The 23,398-nt window shown below is 52.5% G+C and overlaps 1 long non-coding RNA gene across 1 annotated transcript in view; it reads left to right on the forward strand.

Annotated features, from left to right (window-relative positions):
- Positions 1–18,626: 18,626 nt before the first annotated feature.
- Positions 18,627–23,398, forward strand: part of LOC126998492 (uncharacterized) — a 47,631-nt gene continuing 42,859 nt past the window's right edge. Inside the window, exon 1 of the long non-coding RNA XR_007752900.1 lies at positions 18,627–23,284. This is a non-coding gene — a long non-coding RNA (uncharacterized LOC126998492). The remainder of the gene's footprint in view (positions 23,285–23,398) is intronic.

Here is a 23,398-nt window from a genome sequence, read left to right on the forward strand (position 1 = left end):
TCTTCCCCTCCCTTTCTCTCCCTTCCCTTCCCTTCCCCTAGCCAGTTCTTTCCCTCCCTTCCCCTCCCTTCCCTCCCTTCCTCTCTCTTCCCTTCCCTTCCCCTAGCCAGCTCTTCCCCTCCCTTCACCTTCCTTCCCCTCCATTCCCCTCCCTCCCTCTCCCTTCCCCTCCATTCCTCTCTCTTCCCCTCCCTTCCTCTCCCTTCCTCTCTCTTCCCCTCCATTCCTCTCCCTAGCTCTTCCTCCCCTCGGCACATCACAGCCCCTTCTCCCTTCCCCTCCCTTCCCTCCCTTCCCCTCCCTATCTCTTCCTCCCCTCGCCGCACCACAGCCCTTCTCCCTTGCCCGCATAGACAGCACTTGACCCTCTAAGCCGGGGTCAGGAGAGGGGATGCAGGGCCCTCTGTTCTCCCCTCACTTCCCCTCGCGCCCCGCCGCCGCGCCTCCCCTTCATCACATTCTTTTCCCCTTACTCCCCTTGCCCAAGACTCACATTGTTCCCCTTTCATTATCTCTCCCACTCTCTCTCTTTCTCTTTCACTCCCTCTTTCTCTCCGTTATGCATTCATCGCCCGTTTACAGCATACCTTTCTTTCTCTTTCAGGCTGTTCGGTGAAGTGAAGACGCGCCTCCGAGTCTCGGCTTTGGTAAGTAGCGGACGCCCTCTTGTGTGTTTCAATTATTAAAGGAAGGCGAGGTGGTGTTGCTGAAGGCTGGATTGTGATCGGGAAGCGTCTTTTCTTTCTCTATAAGGGTATGAGGCGCCTACTCTTGAACAGGTCATATATATTACGTTGGGTTCGGTTAGGTTAGGTTAGGGTTAGGTTAGGTTAGGTTAGGTTAGGTTAAGGTTAGGTTAGGCTAGGCTAGGTTAAGTTAGGGTTAGGTTAGGTTAGGTTAGGTTAGGCTAGGTTAAGTAAGGGTAGCTAGCAACAGTGACGTAATTTTGTATGGGAATCGCTATGAGAGTACTTTACAGAACACTCCATGGTTAGTTTCGGAGCTACAGGAAAATGTCTTCACTCGAGGACCATACCCGAAGAGAGATCGGGAATACGCTATCGGGAAGGAGTCGGTTGATGGGCGTGAAGAATGAGGTGAAACGAAAGAGACGGAAGAGAGAGGGAGTGTTTGAGTTTAAGAGAAAGGAAGAATTAGGACATGGAGAGAAGATTGAGATGAGGAAAAGGTAGTAGAGGGATAAGAAGGTATGAAGGAATATAAAGAACTAGAAAGGAGATGAGGAAAAGGTAGTAAAGGGATAAGAAGGCATGAAGGAATATAAAGAACTAGGAAGGAGATGAGGAAAAAGTAGTAAAGGGATGAGGAGGCATGAAGGAATATAAAGAACTAGGAAGGAGATGAGGAAAAGGAAAAGGTGGCGATGGTGAAGGCAGGACTGTAATCGGGAAAGGGTCGGTTGATGGGCGTGGACAATGAAGCGAAACGGAAGAGAGAGGGAAGGAAAGGGTTGAATTTGAAGGAAGTGAAGGATAAGGGCAAAAGGAAAGAAGATTAGGATGAGGAAGAGACAGTAAAGGGATAGGGAGGGATGAAGGGATAGGAGAAATGGGGTGATTAAATAAGAGGTTAGTAAATTAAGGGTATGGGAAGGGAGGAAGGGATAGGAGGAACTGGGTGATTAAATGAGGGATTAGTAAATTGAGGTTATGGAAAGGGAGGAAGGGATAGGAAGAACTGAATGAGGAAATGAGAGAAAGAGAAAGTAAGGGGATGGGAAAGATTAAAGGGATAGAAAGAACTTGGTAAGGAGATGAGGGAAAGAGAAAGTAAAGAGGATAAAAGGGATAGGGAGGGATTTTTTTTTTTTTACAACAAAGGAGACAGCTCAAGGGCTCAAAAAAAGGAAACAATAATAAAAAAAAGCCCGCTACTAGAAGGGATAGGAACAACTGAATGAGGAAAAAAGAGAACGAATAAAATGGAGAGAATGATAAAAGGGGAGAATGAGGAAAGGAAAAGGGAAATGGGAGAATGACGATTGAGGAGTGGAAGAGGAACGATAAAATGGAATGAGGGGTGAAAGGATAAGAAAAAATGAAGGGATAGGAAGAACCGGGTGAGTGGGGAGAAAGAGAAGGAATGGAATGAGAGAGAGAGAGAGAGAGAGAGAGAGAGAGAGAGAGAGAGAGAGAGAGAGAGAGAGAGAGAGAGAGAGAGAGAGAATGATGAAGGGAGAAGGAAAGGTGGGAGGAAGGCAAAGATAGTAAGAAGTAGAAGAGGATTAGAAGAATGAGATAAAGAAAAGGGAGAGGAGAAGTGTGAAATAAGAAAAGGATAAAATAAATGAAGAGGAGAAGGGATAGAAGATAGGGATGGGAAAGGAAGACAAGAATGAAAGAAATACAGGGAAGGGAAGATGATGGAAGGGGAAGACAGAGAAATAGATGGAGAGGGGACTGTGAAGGTAGGGTGAAGAGGGAGGGAGATAAAGATGAGAAGAGAGGAGGATAAAGAGGGGGAAGATGAGAGGGAGCTAGGAAGTGGAGGAGGAGGAGGAGAAGGAGGAGGAGGAGGAGATGAAAGGGGAGATGAGGATGAAGTAAGGGAGATATCGAGATAAGCAAGAGAGAGAGAGAGAGAGAGAGAGAGAGAGAGAGAGAGAGAGAGAGAGAGAGAGAGAGTTGGTCTGCCGCCGCCTCCCCTGCTGCGTCGTCGCCGTCACCGTCTGCATGCAGTCAAAGGCACTAAGGTAGGTCTGAGAGAGAGAGAGAGAGAGAGAGAGAGAGAGAGAGAGAGAGAGAGAGAGAGAGAGAGAGAGAGAGAGATTCTTACTCATCACATTCCTCATACTTTCTGTTCTACCTCCCCCTTCCCTCCCTCCCTCCCTTCCTCCACCTGTCCCGCTGATGAGGCGAGGTGAGGTGTGTCTGGCGGGGAAGGGGAGAGAGGCATTGTATCGGTTTTTGGTACTAATGACAAAAGTACCAAATTTTGTCTCTTGACGGATTGAAAAGGCTGTCCGGCGTCGGGTGTCTGAGATGAGAATTCGCGCTCCTCCTCTCTTTCTCTCTCTGCCAATGGTCACTGAGGGTCTTCTTTTAACCCGTCCGCTGCGATTGGCACGGATTTCGCCTTCACTGGTAGCCTGGTAACATATGCTCCCAGGTCTTTCTGTCCCTCTGTAGTGGGTACTGGAGTGTTTCCCACGTGGTATTGATATGTTGGATTGCCCCTCCCAAGATGCATGACTTCACATTTTTCTTCACTAAATTGGAGCAGCCACTTTTTGTTCCACTCCTGTAGCTTGGTGATGTCTTCTGGTAGGATATCCGCATCCAAGGGGTTAAACCATTCTGACCCCAAGCCAACACAAATAACAAGGCTTTCGTATAGGATTTGTGTGCATTTCCATGGGTAGTTTTATAACCCTGATGGTAGTTCGACAAAGCTTCTGTACCATGAGCGTAAAGAGTCACACAAGGGGACGCGTCTAACCTCTTTTCCGGCCGTTAGAAATGATTGACGTAAGAGAAAGAAGCGTCTGAGCATACCAGCCTGAATCTAATACCTTGCACGGCCTTCCCACTCCTTAAAGGCCTTGGCTCTACTCAGGCAGTCAAGTCGCTCGCCCCATCAAGAGAGACCAGACGAGAGAGAGCCGGAAGAAGAGAACTATAAGATTCCGTGTGCGAGGAGGTAGTGGTGGTGGTGGTGGTGGTAGTGGTGGTGGTGTTGCGTCCGTGTTCGCAAGGGGCGCCAATCCTTAGGCAGACAGTGTGAGGGGAAAGGCGCCTCCCATGTCCATCTGTGCATCCTTATAGCTCGTCTTCCTCAACGTGTCGGCATCTCAGTTCGCCTCTTTGGAAAGCCTCCCGTAGAAGTTATTGGGATGTCCACTTACTGCTTTGTGATGTTAGTGATAGTTTTACCTGACTTATCTTGAACGGGGGAAAAAATCACCCATGAAAACCCGGGATGAGGAAAAGAGGGAAAGAGAAATTAAGGGGATGGGAAAGGTTAAAGGGGTAGGAAGAACTTGATGAGGAGATGAGGGAAAGAGAAAGTAAAGGGGATAAAGGGGATAGGAAGGGATTAAGGGATAGGAGCAACTGAATGAGGAATCACATAGGCCTTGGAAAATAGTCGTAATGTGAGCCCGATATGTTTAACCCGGTAGCAGCGACGGGCCAAATTTGTGGCTTTACCGTGTACCAGCAATAGGCCAAATTTCTGCCATGATATAAACCTCCCAAGATAGATGATGCATAAACTGATCACAAATGCGTTGATATATACTATGAAGTGGTTTGCGTGAGTGATGATTCTTTCTCATTATTTTGCTTAGAGGGGCCTTTAACCTAACCTAACCTAACCTAAGAAACATGACCCCCGCAGCTACCAGGTTAAGGAGATCCGCCTTCCATGGACAGATTAGTGATGCAAGTGATATTTTTACCCGACTTATTAATTTTGGACGGGAAAACTCACCCATGAAGACCCGGTTGATCTTCTCTGTGGCCTTGGGAAAGAGTCGTAATGGGAGCCCGATACGTTTAAGAATATGAACCACTTATGTCCCGACTCGGTCTTCTGCTGAGCTAATACTGAATGCATGATACGTTCTCCCTGCATACGTTTCCCTGCATACATTTCCCTGCCTATACGGAATACATGATAGGTCTTCCCTGCCTTTAGTTAGTGTCTAAAACGTCACGTCCAAGACACAGAGAGGCAAATCAGGTAGCTGCGGCACCTCAAGCCCGCGCATATAAAGTGACGTCAGCAAATATCAGAAGAGGCGGGAAGTGAAAGAAAACGTATATAAGTACATAAAAAGTAATGCGAGAAGAGAGAGAGAGAGAGAGAGAGAGAGAGAGAGAGAGAGAGAGAGAGAGAGAGAGAGAGAGAGAGAGAGAGAGAGAGAGAGAGAGAGCACAGGTGTGTATGGAGGGCAGGTGTGGCGGCAGATGTCGGCCAGGTGTATGGCGGCTCCACGGCGTATACTCTACACCCACACCTAGCACACCCACACCTGAACGGCAAGGGAAGTGTGTGTGTGTGTGTGTGTGTGTGTGTGTGTGTGTGTGTGTGTGTGTGTGTGTGTACTGTACGATGGGTTAACTGCGGAAGCCGAGGAAGGTTCACAGGTAAAGAAATATACAGACATACTATTGATTTTACTGTCAGAATGAAGGGTTGTATACGTGTAGATAAGGTGTGTGTGTGTGTGTGTGTGTGTGTGTGTGTGTGTGTGTGTGTGTGTGGTGAGGAATAGAGTATTTTCATATAAGCAGTTAAGATGAGAGTAACCTTATAATTTAGATAGGTATTAATTGAAAAATATACCTCATATCACATAGGCCTGTGTTTTATTTTTTGCGGGCCCTGATTTCCCCCCGCACAATAAATACTAAAACTGACGAAGCACTCAGGAGGCGGGTCTTGAGCGTTCCTGACTCCGCTGAATCCTGAGCAGCCTGCCTTACAGAGCCGCTGGAACACTGCTCGGCGGGGCGTCAGTATGTTGTGAAGTTAGTACTGCTTGTATTCATTTATCCCCGAGTTTGATCTTAGTGGATTGTCGGCGCGCTGCATACAAGGTTCCGTAAGAGTCGTTACTTCTGCGCAGCGTGGATCCATGTGATGAGCGTTAGCTGTCCCTCTCAAAACGCGTCGTCGCGGGCGTGTCATCCAAAAACCTGTGGCTGGCCCATAAATGGTGACCACATTGCTCCGGTTTGCTGGCCCAGCTACCTTTTCGTCTGATCCCTTTGGTCAGGATCAAAGGACACTACTGTATTTTGATCCTGCCTTTGGTATTGATGTTAAAGACCATCCAGAAGTAATGATCGGAGGCAGCTGACTAAAAATACAAGTTGCCATTGTTCTGCGCCCAGTGGCCGCCCAGTGCCCGCGGCGGCAGTGCTGCCTGCAGTATCGGCTTCCCCGCCTCGCCGGGGCCGCGCCGCCCGTCCCTGCTCGCGCCGCCGCTCTTTAAATAGCCGCGCCGGTGTGGGTGGTCTGCTGCTGCAGGTGTCCATTCACCTGGCCACTCGCTGTCAGGCGGCTACACTAAATTGCTTTAGCTGTATCTGTGTGTGTGTGTGTGTGTGTGTGTATATATATATATATATATATATATATATATAGATATATATATATATATATATATATATATATATATATATATATATATATATATATTATAAAGTGTCGAGAACCCGTTCGCCACTTTCAGCATCCCACCGACATCTATATTTGTATTATTTATTCAATTCCCATATCAATAACTTGTGTAGAAGACCGGACACCTTCCCGTGAGGTGGAGGCAGTGCTGTACTCCTTTTGGAACAGCTTTTAATGGTGTATAAAGTCCATTTGGCTCCCTTTTGTGTATCTGGAGGCGGCGCTTCGGCGTGCCCGGGGGGACAACACACATCATGAGTCCGTGGCTTCTCGCCCCGACCACCGCCGGTGAGCACTGCGCGGCCTGAAGCCTTTACAGCGTCACGCACCGAAAGGGAATCGAGGGCGTGCACGGGTGTATGATGCATATTATTGTCAATATGCTATAAACAGAGAACACGGGAGAGCACCAAACGTCAATATGTTAGTAAATGACATCAATGCACTAAGTAGTCCAGTCTTAATGCATTCCTCCTGTAGAATGTTGTCCCTACTGTGCTCGTCGTGATTATAGACATGGTTAGATAAAGCGCTAGACGAGGTAACACGTGGGCCTGAAGCTGCAGCACAAGGGCCGACATTCCACCTTCACTCGGAATAACACGAACCTCGCCTCCGATAAGCTGTTCTTCCTTAATCTTGTGTCGCCGCCCCACGAAGGATGGACTCGCATCAGTGTTTTGCCTCCTTAAATTTGTCTTCAAATACACATTGGGCCAGTTTCACAGTTCCCCATGACGGGTTAGTAAGCTCCCAAACCAATACCAGAGCTTACGGAATTTCCTTGTATAGTGTCTGGTGTTTGTATTTAAGTTCACAAATTTGACGAAACTATGCAGGAAAAGTCTTGTGTATTTAGTGTGGCATCGAAGACCTCACCATTTTGGATTGTATGGGATTCTATAGTTTGGTTCGGGCTGTTACGAAGACACTGTGTTGGACTGTGAAATCGGCTCATAGTCATTTTCCACATGAACACTATGGCCCGAATTCTCAGACACCTTCGGCTCTCACAACAAACATTTTCAGAGGCCACAAAGGATATTAGTCGGGTTCTCATGAGTGCTTTTCATATTCACAGTGCAGAAGCCTTGTCAGACTATCACTAGACTCATAAAACTGTACCCATGGCAATGCACACAACCTCTACGAAAGTCATATCAAACGCGGGTGTGTAAGACTCGACATGTTAGAGAGTGCGGACCTATACCTTCATTTCTAGGCGGGGACGCGAAACTTGGCAGGCAATAAGCATGTCTATACGTTGCTGTTGGGAGATTTTAATTAGGTCGGTATTAAAAGACAGTCTCGCTTCTCACATCAGCTATTTCTAAAGGTCAAAGAGGGGGTCAGTCGGATTCTAATGAGTGTTTCTTCAGGTCCAGGGTACAGAAGAAGGGTCAAACTACCACCAGGGCCATAAGGCTACTCCTGGAAATGCCCTAAACTCTTACGAAAGCCTTGTCAAATATGTGTTCTTGGGTGATGAAGTGTTTTATAATACGACCCTTTAAGTACTTCAAATCATCCCAAAATCAAGTATTTATAGAATGGGTTGATATCGACGGCGTCTTTTTGGGCTCATAACAATCGGCGCGAGTGTGTAGCTACTGTATCCTGTATGTGTGTTTGTGTGATTGTTAGGTATACCTCGATTGTGTCTCTTCTTTCTTACCTTCCCTGTATTTACCTTTCTTTCCTTCAGGGTTCTGTTATGATATCTTTTCCTCCTGTATCTAGAAATGAGTGTTAAGCTTAATGGTAAACCGCGTGTGTGCTTGTGTGATTGTTAGGTATACCTCGATTGTGTCTCTTCTTTCTTACCTCACCTGTCTTTACCTTTCTTTCCTCCACGGTTCTGTTATGATATCTTTTCCTCCTGTATCTAGAAATGAGTGTTAAGCATAATGGTAAACCGCGTGTGTGCGCTTGTGTGATTGGTTAAAAGCATGATGTAAAAAAGAGTATGATAAGTATGTTCTTTTGTGTGTGGCTAAAGAGTATGAAGTGTGTATAGTATAGTGTATGGTGTATAGAAGCGGATCATACAATGGGTTAGGTTTTACGAGTGATGATGAATGGCTGTTGTGTATAGAGGATAGTGTAGAGTGTATAGGAGCGAAGGAAGAGGATGGGCTGGGTGTCGCTTCTGGTGGTGAATGGGTACTGTGTATGGTATGGGTATGGTGTGAATTAAAGACGTGGGGTAATTGGGCATGTATGGTGAGACTCTGCTGAGTATACTAAAAGGTAGTTACTATGCATGGTAGGGAAGGCGATGATAAAATATGGTGAGTGACTATGGTTAAGTACAGTGCTAAGGCTATATGGTGCGCCGCAAGAGTATAGTGTATCATGCGTGTAATAAATATGGTGATGGCAGTGCGTAGGGGGTGTAGTCTATGGTGAATGGCACGGCGTATGGTGATTCAGTGAGCCAGGAATGTGACGGACTACGTGCAGTATTGCGGTATGTGGTGTGCGGTACTGCGTGTGTGTGGCCGCTGTGGTGAGTGTGGGAGGCATGAGTGGTATGTGGAGTGTTCTGGGGCGGGCAGGGTGTATGGCAGGCACTATGGGTGTATACTTATGGGTACGCTGTATGGTGGGCACAGTGTATGGTGTCTGGAGCCTGTCTCAACCTCTAAGACCAGTTAGGTTATGCCACTACACGCCTCGCCGCCACCGTAACCTTGGGAGCATTCACGACTTCCTACAAACAGGCCGTCACGCCCCCGCCCCGACCCCCAACGCCTGCCCACACCGCCCCCACACGCCCGTAACGCAGCGCCCCCGTCATCCCCGCCCCCCGCCCCCATCCTGCTTAGCTTCAACCGAACGCGGGAGGCAGCAGAACGAAGCCAGGGAGAAAGGGGACGAACGCGGCGGGCATGTCTGCAATGTGTCTGCTTATTTTGAGAAAGAGTTAGATGGCCTCAGGCTACGTGAGACCGCAACAATGTACCCGTCCGATTCCCTTCCCCCGGCCACGCGACTCGCCCAGCCTCGCGCAGCTTGCCTTCCCTCGCTCCCCCGGCCCACAGGGTGCTCGCGTGGGTCTGCTGGGGCGTGGGTGTGCCGGGTGAAGGGGCCTCGATGCAGGGAGGTGAAGAGCCCGACGAAGACCAAGGCGGCGGAGGGGCGTTGGGCGTGCGAGGGTCCGGACGCCGCCCATCTCGCCGAGGCTCGCGGTGTACACAATCGGAACGCACGCACGAACACACGCCCCTCGCTCCGAACACCTACCCCGGCCAGCCATTACCGCCACAGCCCGCCTCCACCGATCAAATTACTCTGCAAAATACGGTGCCGCGGAGACGCCGGGCCCCTGCCGCGGCGGAGGGGACAGCCTGAGGGAGAGGCTGCCGGAGTGGAGTGCCGGAGTGCCAGCGCCTTGGCCCTCGGCTGCCAGGCACTCAGGGGCTGAATCAATGTATCGGGGAAGGGTCAAGCGCCTGGTGACGTCACGTCAGGTACCTGGAGGTGGTGGTGGTGGTGGCGGCGGCCGCTGCCTTCCCTTCACCTGTCCTGCTTGTTCTGCTTGGGAGGCCAATAAATGGAGTGTTTGTGTTGTTGTATGGCGCGGCGAGGCGCGGGGCCCGTATGCCGCCGCACGTCGGTGCCGCCATTGTTCAGGGGCCGAGGGGGGACGAGGCGGCCCCTGCGCTCCGTGTGTTTGGAATTTTTCGCTTAACTCCGAAAGGTTAAGACAATCCCGCCGCGGGTAGAAAGTTAGCAGGTTCGGCGTCGCCTGTGTCGACCAGAGCGAGAACACCGACGGCCGTGTGTGTGTGTGTGTGTGTGTGTGTGTGTGTGTGTGTGTATGTGTGTGTGTGTCCTACTGAGTGGAGTATGTGAGTACTGTGAGGAGAGAGTAGTAGGAAGAGGAGGCCGCACCTGTCTGACAGACGCTCTGCCTCCATCGCTGACGTGCTTGCGGGCTGACGCTCGCTCTCTAGACACACACACACACACACACACACACACACATAGCAGTTTCTATATATATATATATATATATATATATATATATATATATATATATATATATATATATATATATATATATTTATATATATATATATATATATATATATATATATATATATATATATATATATATATATATATATATATATATATGAAGAGTGAGTAATTAGTAAGGCCATTGCAGACTCGTTTGACAGCCATCAAAGCTATCGAAGCTCTAAGTTCCCCCGCAGTGAGTGATGCTGGGGTCTGGGGCAGCCCTGGGCCGCGGCGCCTCAGCCATGCCACAGCCTCGCGCGGCACAGGCATCGTGGTGCTCCCAGACTCCCTGACTCCCCGTGGACGCCGCGGTGCCCTCGCCCTCCCGGCGGTCCCTCGGCGGCGGCGGTGACGGCCTCCCCGCCGACGCGTGATAGTCCCCGGAGATTCATTTCGTTAACTTGTTCCCGTAATAATTTGCTACGCGGGACGGAGAGGCGCGTGCATGGAGGTGATCGCCGAGAGAGAGAGAGAGAGAGAGAGAGAGAGAGAGAGAGAACCCCAGTCACATTGAAGTGCAGCAGCAAGGGAAGGGCGCGAGCATGGCCAGCTTTTTGTAATGGGAAGGGGGGGAGGAAGGGAGGCAAGGCGGTGAGGAAATAATGGAGTGGGAAGGGAGGGAGCAGAGAGAGAGAGAGAGAGAGAGAGAGAGAGAGAGAGAGAAGTAGGTGAGGAAGGGAAGTATTTTTGTGTTTCTTGCCTCACCGTTTCTGCCCGTAACTAATCTACAAAATCTTTCCCTCCTCTCCTCTTCTCTCCAGCCTCCCTCCTCCTCCTCCTCCTCCTCCCCTGCTTCTCCTTTTTCTTCTTCCTTCTCTCCTTATATCTGCTTTTTCCTTCCCTCCTCCTCCTCCTCCTCCTCTCCCATCTTGGTGTTTGCGCGTCCCAGATGATGATGGTGGGGTGGGGGGGGAGGGGGAGGCGTGGGAACTTATGTTTTGGTCTCTCTCTCTCTCTCTCTCTCTCTCTCTCTCTTACACACACACACACACACACACTTCTTATTAATATGGCAAGAGTGAGTCAGGCTGGCAAAATTAAATGACTTTTACTGAGAGAGAGAGAGAGAGAGAGAGAGAGAGAGAGAGAGAGAACAGGGAGGCAGGACAGGCTAGGAGCAAGCAAGCAAGGAAGGAGTCGGAGGAAGGCAGGCAGGGAGGGAGGGACAGAAGGGGCACGGAGGGAGGGAAGGAAGGAAGGGCCGAGGGAAGGAGGGAGTGAGAGAGGAGGAGGGATGGAGGGCACCAGACCAATACAACTCCCGCCTCCCGTCACAAGGCCTCGTGGAGGGACTCGAGCTCGCAGGCGTCCCGAACCTTGCATGCGGCGCCGGCTTCTCCCCGCCCCGCCCCGCCCCGCCCCGTGACTGGCAGCTGGCGACAGATATGCAAGGGAGGTGTATGGTGGTACGGGGTAATTTTCGAGGTCTTGGGGCTTGGTGTGTATCTGGGGGCGGGGCAGGGGTGAGCGGGGTACTCCAGGGAACGCGGGGCCGGAGATAAAGCAGTATCTAGATCGGCTGGGTTATCTAAGGGCGCCGGGCACCTCCACGCTGCCCCTCCCTCCGCCCCGGCACGCTGCAGGAGGCGTCCGGGGCAGCGACAGTGTTACGTGCGGCTCAGGCCCTCCGATAGTGCCCCGCCCCGCCGCGCCTGTCCCTGCTGCCTGCCCTGCTTTCCTGGCTGGAGGTGAGGCGAGCTTGGTCGGGCATGGTCGGGCTGGTCGTGCTCCCTGCCGCCGCCTCTCCTCCGCGCGGGACAGACGAACACCACGGCGGGAAGCCAAGGTCGGCGTGCAGGCATCGGGAGAGCGCGGCCGCCGGCACTCACTGACACAGATTCCAGAGCGTGGCCACCAGCCTGTCTCCTGCTGCCCCGACCTGCCTCCTGCTGCCCCGACCTGCATGCCTCCTGCTGCCCCGACCTGCATACCTTCCCCAGCCCCGGCCTGCATTCCTCCTGCTTCACCGGCGGGCCCCTCTCTCTCTCTCTCTCTCTCCCTCTCCCTCTCTCTCAGCTCCATCCCACATTCCTTCTGCTGGCTCTATCTCCATACCTTCCATACCCCGGCCTGCATTCCTCATCCTGCTTGCCCCGAACTGCATTCCTGCTTGCCCCAATTTGCCCTCTCGTGCCCTGACTTGTGTTCTTTCTCCTTTGCCCCCGACCTCTATACCTCACGCCGCCCCGTGCCCCGACTTGACCCCATCTGCCCCGACCTGCATTCTTGATTCTCCTGCCCCGATTTGCATATACCTCCTGCTGCCCCGTCTTGACCGCTCCTGCCCCGACCTGAACTCTCCCTGCTGCTCCAAACTACAGTCCTCCTCCTGCTGTTTGTGCCTGTCCTGCTGTTGCGATCTGTCCCCTGCTTTCCCGTTTCCTGCCACCTGCTACTTCGACCTGCTTATCGTCGCTTCCTCGGCCTTCTCTGTCCCCTGCTGACTCGAATTACACCTGCTTGTACGCCTCACCTCCTTCTTTGACCTGCCTCTCTTTAGCCTGCAACGTCCTGCCCCCTGCTCCCCCCCTCCTGCATCCTCTTGTTACCGTCCTGCTTATCCCTTAGTGTATGTGTATGTGCCCTGACCTACCTCCTTTTTCCTTCTATTTGATCAATTTTCAGAGGGTCGGTGTGGCGGTGGTGATGGTGGTGGTGGTGGTGGCACTCTGCAATTACCGCACCACCACATGCAACACCACCGAGATTAAATTGCTATAGACACTTAAGCCTTCATCACACCACACTACACCACCAACACCACTATCCTCCTCCTCCTCCTCCTCCTCCTTTTTTTCTCCGAGTCGGAATGCGAAGAGAACGGCGTCTCACATGGCCTCGTCTCCTCAACCTTCCCCGGCCGCTCCTCCTCCTCCTCCATCCGTTCGTCTGGCTCCTCGCTGCTTCCAGACCGCCTGCTTCCTTCCTTCCCTGCTTGCCTGGCTGCCTTCCTGTCTGCCTGCCTTCCTGCCTCCCCCTTCAATTCCCTCCTAAGACCTCGAAACAATGCCTCCTTGACCTTGCTTACTGGGGTCATACTGGGGCGGCAAATGACCCCTGAGAAATTAATGGGGGAAGGGGGTAAGGGTTGAAGGGAGGGAAGGAAGGGGTTGGGGGAGGGGGAGGTGGATGGGTAGACAGGAAAGATTGCACGAGAATGTATGTAAAGTCCCTCCAGTGTGTGAACCTAACACGTGGGAGAGGAGAAGGAGGAGGTGGGGGGTGATGAGGGAAGGAGGGAGAGGGGGATATGAGGAGCTGTCATGGCCGTGGTGGTGGTGGTGGTGGTGATGTTTGTGATGTGATGTTGAGATATTGTTCGTGGTGGTGTGTGATGAGTAGGTGGTGTTACAGGCGAGGAGATGTGATGTGATGGTGGTGTGTTAGCGCGGTGGTGAATGCTAATGTGTTGGGGGAGGAGTAGGAGGAGGAGGAGGAGGAAGAGATGGGGGAGGAGAGGGACAGATCGGTGGGGGGGGAGGGGGGCGGGGGAGAGGAGGAGGAAGTGCAAATAAATGTCTGGATCTGAAGAAAGAGAATTCGATATAGTGTTGTGGTTTCGAATTCCAATGCAAGATAAAAGCGCTTGGATTCCTTATAACTCATTTACTGGGGAGATGCAACGATATGATGATGATGATGATGGTGATGATGGTGCATGGTCTTATAGTTTTTGACAGTGAATGGAGCTTTATTGTGAAGGGAAAGAGAACCTGTCAATAATTAGAGGTGATGATGGTGGTATGCGGTGAAGATAACGGTAAAGGTGATGGTGAGATAATGATGGCGGCAGTGATGGTGACGATAGAGGTACGTATGTGGTGATAGTGTGATGGTGAAATGATTATGGTGGCAGTGATGGTGATGGTTGAGGTATATGATGGTAACAGTGAGCGACAGTAAAAATGATGGTAGCAGTGATGGTGATTGGATGGTGACGGTATAGGTATATGGTGATAGTGTGAAGGCGAAAACAGTGATGATGGTGATAGTATATGTGGTGGTGGTGGTGGTGAGAGCGAGCCACGGTGAAAATGATAACGGTGAACATGAAGGAATGCGGTGTAACGGTGTCTGTAGTGTAGGTCAGGGAAGCAGTGAAAATGACGGCTGGCAGTGAAGGTGACGACGGGCGTGTGGTGTAGCAGTGAAGATGTAGGGTTGTGATAATGATGATGATAATGATGATGACTATGAGAGCGAAGATGATTATGGTAGCGGTGATTAAGTAAGGTGAGGGATTTTACGATTAATATGATAATGATAGTGACAAGAAGGTGAAAAGGATGAAAATGATGATGATAACGATGAGTATAAGAGTGAAGATGATGTTAACGGTAATGAGGTGAGAGAAGTGTTCGTTAACGGTTAATGAATATAAAAGCGTTTGTGACAATGAAGGTGAAAATGACGAAAATGATGACGATAACGATGATGAGGAATACAGTGACGATGATAAGAGTAAAAATGATATTGGCGGTGATGATGACGACGATGAAGGTGAGTTAATTAAGGATTCGTAAAGGTTGATGATGATGATGATGATGATGATGATGATGATGATGATAGTGAAGATGAGAAAGACTAACGGTTCACAACACAGGTAGAAACAAATAATGAAGGTAACAATGAGGACTACAAGGATGATGATGATGGTGATGATGATGATGATGATGATGATGATGATGATGAAAGTGATGATGATGACGATGATGATGGTCGAGGAAGTCTTGGAGGTCAGTGACATTCTCCTCCCAGTCGCGTCCTCTTGAAGAATGCGAGAGAGAGAGAGAGAGAGAGAGAGAGAGAGAGAGAGAGAGAGAGAGAGAGAGAGAGCAATCAAGCAGCTGGGTCAGAGGTCAACAGGGTCACGTGACTCATGCCTGTCTGAAGGGAAGGGGGGAAGGGAGGTTGTGGAGGAGGGAAAGGGGAAGAGGGGGAGGAAGGGGAGGAGGGGAGGGAGGGTTGGGAAGGTCGGGGCATGGGGGCAAGCTGACGTCATTTGCGAGGTCACACACACACACACACACACACACACACACACACACACACACACACACACACTTCCTACCTTACCTTCCCATATACCTTCACCTCCTCCCCCTCCTCCTCCCTTTCCGTCTCCCCTTCTCCGTTCCTCCCTTTCCTTTCTTCCTCTTCCTCAGGTACGCATTACGCAACGGGGATTGTGAAGAGGAGGAGGAGGAGGAGGAGGTGGAGAGGGCGAAAGAGGAGCTAGCCAGAGGGAGGGAGGAGGGAGGGGAGGAGGAAGAGTACCGAGTGGAGGGCGGTGACTGTGGAGTATGCGGGGAATTTTCTTCTTATCGGAAGGTAAATATGATGCTTATCTCCCTATCAGAAGAGACCAGCTCCCCAGCAAAGCCCGCCGGTGCCTCTGCTGTAGCGTGCTGGCGCCTTCCATATCCCCCACCCCCTCCACCTCTACTGATACACCGCCACCACAGCAACCACAACATCCATCTCCAATTTATCTTCTTTACTCCTACCTCCACCACAAAAAACACCACCACACCACAATCACGACTACCAAACATCCATCTCCCTATATATACTTACCACTTCCACCACCGCCACAACCGTCACTACAGCAGCATCCATCTCCATATCCCCGACCCCCACCCCCTCCACCACCACTGATACATCACCACCACAGCAACCACAACATCCATCTCCAATTTATCTTCTGTACTCCTACTTCCACCACAAAAACACCACCACCACACCACAATCACTACTACCACAACATTGTCTCCCTTATTACCACCACCACCACCATCACTACCGCAGCATCCATCTCCCTTCTGTACCTCCCTTTTACTCTTTCGTCATCTCCACTATGGCCGGAGAAGAATGACACGTGCAGTTAATTAATAAAGTGTGGTGCAGCGTGGGGAAGAAGAGATGTGACTGATTGTGAGGAAGATGGGGAGGAGATGTGTCGAGTGGTGTGGGTAGTGTGGTAGGGATGATGTGACAGAGGTATGTACCAAGACGAGTGAGTGTGGAGTCATTTCTTTAGGCGATGTGTTTTGTGTATAGTTAAGGATGTGGTGCAATTTGTGTGATATGGGATGTTGGAGTGGGATGTGATCTGACTATGTGGAAGGATGTGTAAATGTGGTAATACTGATAACACCAAAGGATGATATTATGATAGGTGGGACACAGGTGGAGCGTAAGCAGGTGGTGATATCAACTGCATGTGGGAAATATTAAATGCAGTGGTTGGTGGAGGTGGAGGTGGTGATAGTGGTGGAGGTGGAGGAGGTCGTGGTGATATTCCTAGGTGCGGCGTGTGGGTGGAGGAGGCAATGTGGATAATGGGCTCGGTGTGGGCGGACTAGCAGGCTGGGGAGGGATGTGGAGCTGGAGGGTAGGAGTGCTTGCATGTGGGTGTGGGTGGGGGCGGCCGAGGAGGAACTGGGTTGTGGAAGGTGGCGGGGTGGGAGAGGGGAGCGGGGTGTGTGTGTGTGAGGAGCAAGGTGGGGAATGTGGAGGAGAGGGTGGATGGGGAAGAGAGATAGGTGGTGGAGGAGGCAGAGGAGGAAGAGAAGGAAGGGTGGAAGGGTGGGTGGGTTCTTGAAGGTTGGGTGAGGGCGGGGAGAGGAAGGGTGTGGGCGGGGTGGGCGGGATGAGTGGGTGTCCCAAAATAGAGTAAGGTTAGCTGAGGGCCTGCCTGCCTCCCCGCCTGTCTCGTGACGTCACTCTTCTTGACGCCAGACGAGGCCAATCAAGGTCACTCCTCCTCCTCCTCCCATACCTCTTCCTCCTCCTCCTCTGTTCTGTACCTTTTTCGCCGCCCCTCCCATCACCTCTCCCCCCCTCCGTCCCCTCACGTGGCCCTGGTGACGTCAGCTGCTCACCCCAGTGCCAACATGTCAGGGCCAAGTGGTGGCGGTGGTGGTGGCATGGCTGGCACCCTTGCGTCACACGGGCCAGCAAGTAGTGACGTCACGTGATGCCCACCAATGACAGGCCAGCTTTATGAACACTGACGTCATGGTTATTATTATTATTATTATTATTATTATTATTATTATTATTGGTGATGGTGGTAGTGGTGGTGGTTTTGCTGATGTAGTAGTAATGGTTGTGGTAGTAATAGTAGTAGTGGTAGTAGTGGTAGGAGGAGGAGGAAGAGGAGTGTGTGTGTGTGTGTGTGTGTGTGTGTGTGTATTTTGTGATGTGTCTGATACTCTTCCTGTTTCCTTGTATTTATTTCCCAAGCTCGCCTGGTGCCTCCTTCTGTGTGTGTGTGTGTGTGTGTGTGTGTGTGTGACCTTGATCCCCGGCCCCACACTCCCACCCCCACACTCGACTATTCATATGAGTCACACAACACAACTATTATATTTCTCAACTCTCTCTCTCTCTCTCTCTCTCTCTCTCTCTCTCTCTCTCTCTCTCTCTCTCTCTCTCTCTCTCTCTCTCATTTGCTCTTGAACTTTCATCATCATCATCATCATCTTCATCATCTTTTTCAACTTGTCCTCGTCCTCATTCCCCCCAACCCTCAAGTCTCCTCCTCCTCCTCCTCCTCCTCAACAATCATACACTAAAGCACTCCTTCCCTCCCGCCCTCCTTCGTGACTCACACATATCTCTCTCTTCCTCCCTCCCTTCACTTCCTGCGACTCACATAGCTGGTCACGCACCCCCCACCCACTGCCTCCCCCCTGTGCTGGCTTCCTGGTGTGTCCCTCTGGATGGGGTGCTGTCCCGGGGCGCCCCTGAATGAATGGAACATGGAAGGAGGAAGAGGGAGGGAGGGAGAAAGGGAGGGAGGTGTGTGTCGTGGGAGGGTGTGGAGGAGCGCTGTGCTGCTGCTGTGTAGGGATGGAATGTGTGTAGTTACGGGTTGTCGGTCGGCTGGTCGGCTGGTGTGGAGGGTGGTCGTGCAGTGGTGGTGGTGGTGGTGGCAGTGTTGGGGTGTCTGTGGCCAGTGGTGGTGTGGTGGTAGGGTGCCTGGGGTGGGTGGTTTGGAGGGGGTGGTACTGGGTAGGGGATCACTGGCAGGACGTGGTGGTGGTAATGGTGGTGTGGGGATGGCAGAGGGGCCAGCGTGAGGCAGGGGTGGCAGTGTGAGGGGGTTGGTTGCAGTGTGGGGGATGGGGTGGGAATGTAAGGGGATAGGGAGGTAGTGTGAGGGGATTGGTTGTGGGGGGAGCGAGAATTTGGGGGGGTGGGAAGCAGTGTGATGGGATTGGTTGCAGTGTGGTGGGGTGGGGGAGGCAGCGTGGGGAGTAGGGCGGGAATGTGAAGGGATGGGGAGGCAGTATGGGGGGTGGGGAGGCACTGAGGTGGAGGGTGGCAGTGTGAAGGGGTGGGTAGTCAGTGTGAGGGGGTGGGGAGGCAGGATGGGAAAAGGGGTAGGAGGGGTGGCAGAGTGAGGGGGTGGGAATGTGAAGGAGTGGGGAGGCACTGAGGGGGTGGGTGGCAGTGAGGGGGGTGGCAGCGGGGGGTGGGGGGTGGGAGTGGGGTCGTTGGCCGTGTCCTGGGCTGAGTGCAACAGCTCCTGGGGAACATGTTAGCGCCTCCCCCGCCTCCTCCTTCCTCGCGGGCCTCTGTCCTCACGGCTTCACCAGGGGCCGCCAGGGTTGCCGAGGACGCTTGGGACACGTCAGGGCGCGGCGAGGGGCTCAGTGGTGCCCTGTAAAGCACCCCATATGCCAGTTCTCATTCATTTCCCAGTGTGTGTCGGGCGGGGGCCGACTCCCGCTCTCTCAAGTTGCATGAGTACCGTCGCGCTGTTGCCACACCTCCACCACCCACCCGCTTTTTAACTTTCCCAGGCTCTTCCAGCCGTTGTATTTAGGGGAGTGTGGCGTCGCAGAGGGAGCTGGGCCCGGCGGGAGGACACCTTTGAAAGGCTGTGGGACTGAGCTGTGCTTGTGGGCTGCTGGGGCCCTAATACCTTCCTATAGTCATTGATATTGCAAGAATGCAACGACCTAGCAAAGACGACCACCAGATTTGTGAATGACAAAAGTTGACGTGGGTGGCACCAGATGGCGCGTGAGTCCGGGGGCGGCAGCCGGCACACCCGTCCGTCCCCACCCATGCCGCCGCCTCCGCCCACACATCCCGAAGGGGTATGTGTTGATATTAGCGGGCGTGATGGGACGTATAGAAGCGGGGGCACCAAAAAGGAGTGAGGAAGGCGGGTGTGGGGAGGTCGGAGTGGTCGCCGTGCATCTGGCAGCGCGGAAGGGAGGCACGGAGGGAGGAGGGACGAGGGTCGGGCTCTGGTCCCCCTCATCGCGGCCGCCAGACCTGCAGGTGACACCGTCGCGCGTGCATCCACGCCGCCTCTCGCTGCCCACCCCGCTCGGGGCCTCAACCCCTTCTGCAGACTAGGCCCCGGCACAGGGGCCGTGGACAGAAACCAGTGTTGTGCAGGGGAGGGGAGCCGGACGGGGCGCGGGGCGGCGAGCCGGAGGGAGGCGCTCCGACCCACGATGGTGATTCAGCACAGACGGAGGTGGAGCTTTAAAGGACCCGCCGGGGAGTGACCTTGGTGTGTGGCGCCCCGGCAGTCTGTTCCGCGGTGTGTGTGGGGCCCGCCGCCTCCCGGGGCTGTGGTGATAGTGCGTGGAATGTCTAACCCAACCCGGCCCCACGGTGGTGCAACAAGATGTCTCCGCGCGGGGCACTCGCCGGGCACTCGTCGGACGGGCGGAGTCCCCTCACCCCAAGGGCCGCTGAGAGGCCCTTCCCGTCGGGGCTCGGCGTGCTGTCCCTCCACATGTTTACAGTGAGGGCGGAAGTTTGGGGCGCGTGTTGGAGGTGATGGTGGTGGTGGTGACTTTGCCGTGGATGGTGGTGGTGAACCCGGTGGTGGTGGGAAGCAGCACAGCTGTTGGCACCCTCCCATCTCCCTCACTCCCGGCCCACATGACTCATCTCACCCCCGCCCACACTCCCAGTAACATCCACCCACTGCAGCACCCCGCCCACTCCCAGTAACGCCCGGCTCACACCAACACCCTATCCGCATCCCCAGCAATTACACCACCCCAAGCAGCCACACTCCTCCTCGCAGTGACACCAATACACCCGCCCACTGCCTGCTACACCCGCGCCCCCGCACCCCCCAGCAACACCATCACACCCTCGCCAACACCACCACCAGCCCGTTCCTCCACATGGATTCACGCCTCAGCTGTTGTTGGCCGGATGTTTAACTGATATCCACTTGTCCACACCCTCCATCCACCTCCCTCCTCTGCTGGGCCTTCCATAGCTCGCCCTCCCGTCACACACACACACACACACACAGCACAGCACATCCCTCATCCACTACATACACGTCACCAGCCCTGATAAAACCTACTGCACCCTCCTCCATCCCCTTCCCTCCCTCCCTCCATGCCTTCAGCCCTCCTCTGCCTCCTCTCCTTCCCCCCTCTCTTCCTCTCATTCTACAACCACCACCATCGCCTCCAACACACTCATTGCACAGTTCTTCTCATCCACTACACTCTCTTAACCCGAAAGACCTATACCCTTCTCCCCCTCTTCCTAGTCCCCCAACACTTTCCTAGTCGCATTCCTCTCTCTCTCTCTCTCTCTCTCTCTCTCTCTCTCTCTCTCTCTCTCTCTCTGTCCGCCCACTATATAGATTCCTTCCTACTATCACACAACACCACCGCCACCACAACACCAGACGCCCATATTCTACACCAGCTCTTCCAAACTTTAACCCGCCCCTCCTCTTCCTCCTCCTCCTCTTCCTTCCACTCCTCCTCCTCCACCCTTCTTCCTCCACCCACGACATGGCCTCAAAAGTTCACCACCACCAACACACACACACACACACACACACATATACACACAGTCTACCCTCCCCTTCCCCCCCCCCCCACAGTGCCACCCCTGATAACCCCCTGATCCCCCAACCTCATCATGAGTCCCCTTATGATGATGATGATGATTCGTGACGTAACTAACCAACCCTCACCCCCCGCCCATGAGTTACTAGGCATGCGTACACACACACACACACACACACACACACACAGAGGGACGTGGGTAGTAGTTCCCTCATACCCTCCCTGGCCTGTACATTCTATTGGTTCGTTGGTCGGTCCCTTTTCGTGTGGAGCCATTCTCTCTCTCTCTCTCTCTCTCTCTCTCTCTCTCTCTCTCTCTCTCTCTCTCTCTCTCTGTTCACGCCCTACCCAAGTGGTCACGCCCCTGTCCCCCTTCTCCCTTGCCTTCCCCGCCCCGCCCCGCCCCGCCCCCGCCGCGCCCCTGACCCGCGGACACATACATGGGCAGCAAGGTCGTGTGAAGGAGGGTGTGGAGACCAGCCTCCCGCCGGCGCCAGGGGAAGGGCGTGTTGGTGCCAAGAGCCGGTGCCTTATACTGCCAGCACCACCACCGCCGCCACTATCACCACCACCACCACCACCTCCACCACCGTCGCCGCTTCCACTACCTCCACGACTACTGCCACCAATACGACTACTATTATTTTCGTACCCAATGTAAATACCACCATCAGTTTCAATAGGAGCACCGTGTTAAATCTGACAAGGACCTCTTTTTTTTTTTTTGTCTTCTTTAAAGAGTCGTTACATCATCACCTGTTCCACCAATTCCACTTCAATCACCAACACCACGACTGCCACTATCACCACAACCACCTCCACTGATTAATTTACCACCACCTCCATCACCACCATCATCTCCATAACCTCTTCTACCGCCGCTATCACCAGAACATCTATCATCATCCACCACAACTACCAGTCTAAACCATTACCGCCACCACTGCTACTTCGCTAAATCACACCACCACCATACCGCCAATTCCACCACCACCACTACACCGCCACATCACTTCGAACACCATCACCGTCATCACACCTAGCTGTCCCTCCACCTATGTTCCTGCAAACACCTGCCCTTTGCTACCATTGCTAACGTAACCACCGACCTGCAGCCTCCCGAACTACCACCATAAGTATCATCATCACCATTACTTAACTATAATCCAACCATTTCAAGTAGTCCGTTTAGGGGGTGGATTCCGCGGGTCCTCTCCTCTGCTCTGCCACACAGTCCCAACACCTATTTTTCCCTCTCATAAGTTGGCTATAGCAAATAGAATCCCTTGAACCACCTACGTCACTGCTTCCACTAGTCCTTTTAAATCGTAGTCAGTCAGTAATACCACACCAAACTAACCAACGTCATCTCTTACTAGATTCACCATCATCTTAAGTACTGCCACATCAGCTGCCACCGTTACCGCCCACCTAACTAGCGCCATCTATGTCCCTTTACCTCTACTACTTTTCACCCTCACCTGTATACCTTTTCTAGTGTTTCCATCAAGGGTTACTCATTCATATATCTCGTAGGACCAACACCTGTGCGCTACTTTCGCAACTTTTCATACCTGACGATTTCTTGCTCTACCTTCCTTCCAGAGAGAGAGAGAGAGAGACCCCTTCCAATCCATCCCGTCACACACCCTCATCACAAATCGACTATATCGCGTAACGCCACTAATTTCCCACACCGCAAATCACGTAACAGATCAGGACGGCAGTAATTATTAAGCGTCATTCCTCACGCACGGAAGACGAGATGGCAGTAGCAGTAGTAGCGGCGACCGGAAGGGAATGTTGCTGCTGCTGCGTGAGTCATTTCGCGGTAGTGTGATGCTGCGAGGGTGGGACGATCACGTGACACCAACTACATAGGGCGTGAAGCGGAAAATAGAGGAAGGAAGAGACTCGTGGTGGGGCTATTAGTGCCGCCGCCCCCGCTCCCCCCCGCCGCCCATTACGCCCTTAGCATAATGACAATGACAGATGGCAGTTATGTTCTCATCGGCACGCCTCCCCAACCGACCGAGTAAAGAGAGGGGAGTTATGGCTGAAAAATGCGCGAGCCGGATGAAAGAAAACGTAATACAGTGCCAGAGAAAACGGGAAATGGTTCGTCCGTCGCCGTGAAGCAAGGCAGAACGGACAGACTTGAGGAGGAAGAGGAAGAATAAGGGGAAGGATTCACGCGGAAGAGAGGGTGTCCACGCTAGGCAGGAAGAGGAGGAGGATGACGTCGTTTTCAGGTAAATATCTTCCCATTTCCATGCATTGCTTTGCGGAGTTACCTTTTACTATCAAATTTTCCATGGCCAGCAGATTCGTCACTCACATCTATATAAACACTCTTCCTCCTCTCT

The sequence above is a fragment of the Eriocheir sinensis genome, chromosome 14, assembly GCF_024679095.1.
Source record: "Eriocheir sinensis breed Jianghai 21 chromosome 14, ASM2467909v1, whole genome shotgun sequence".
Lineage (NCBI taxonomy): Eukaryota > Metazoa > Arthropoda > Malacostraca > Decapoda > Varunidae > Eriocheir > Eriocheir sinensis.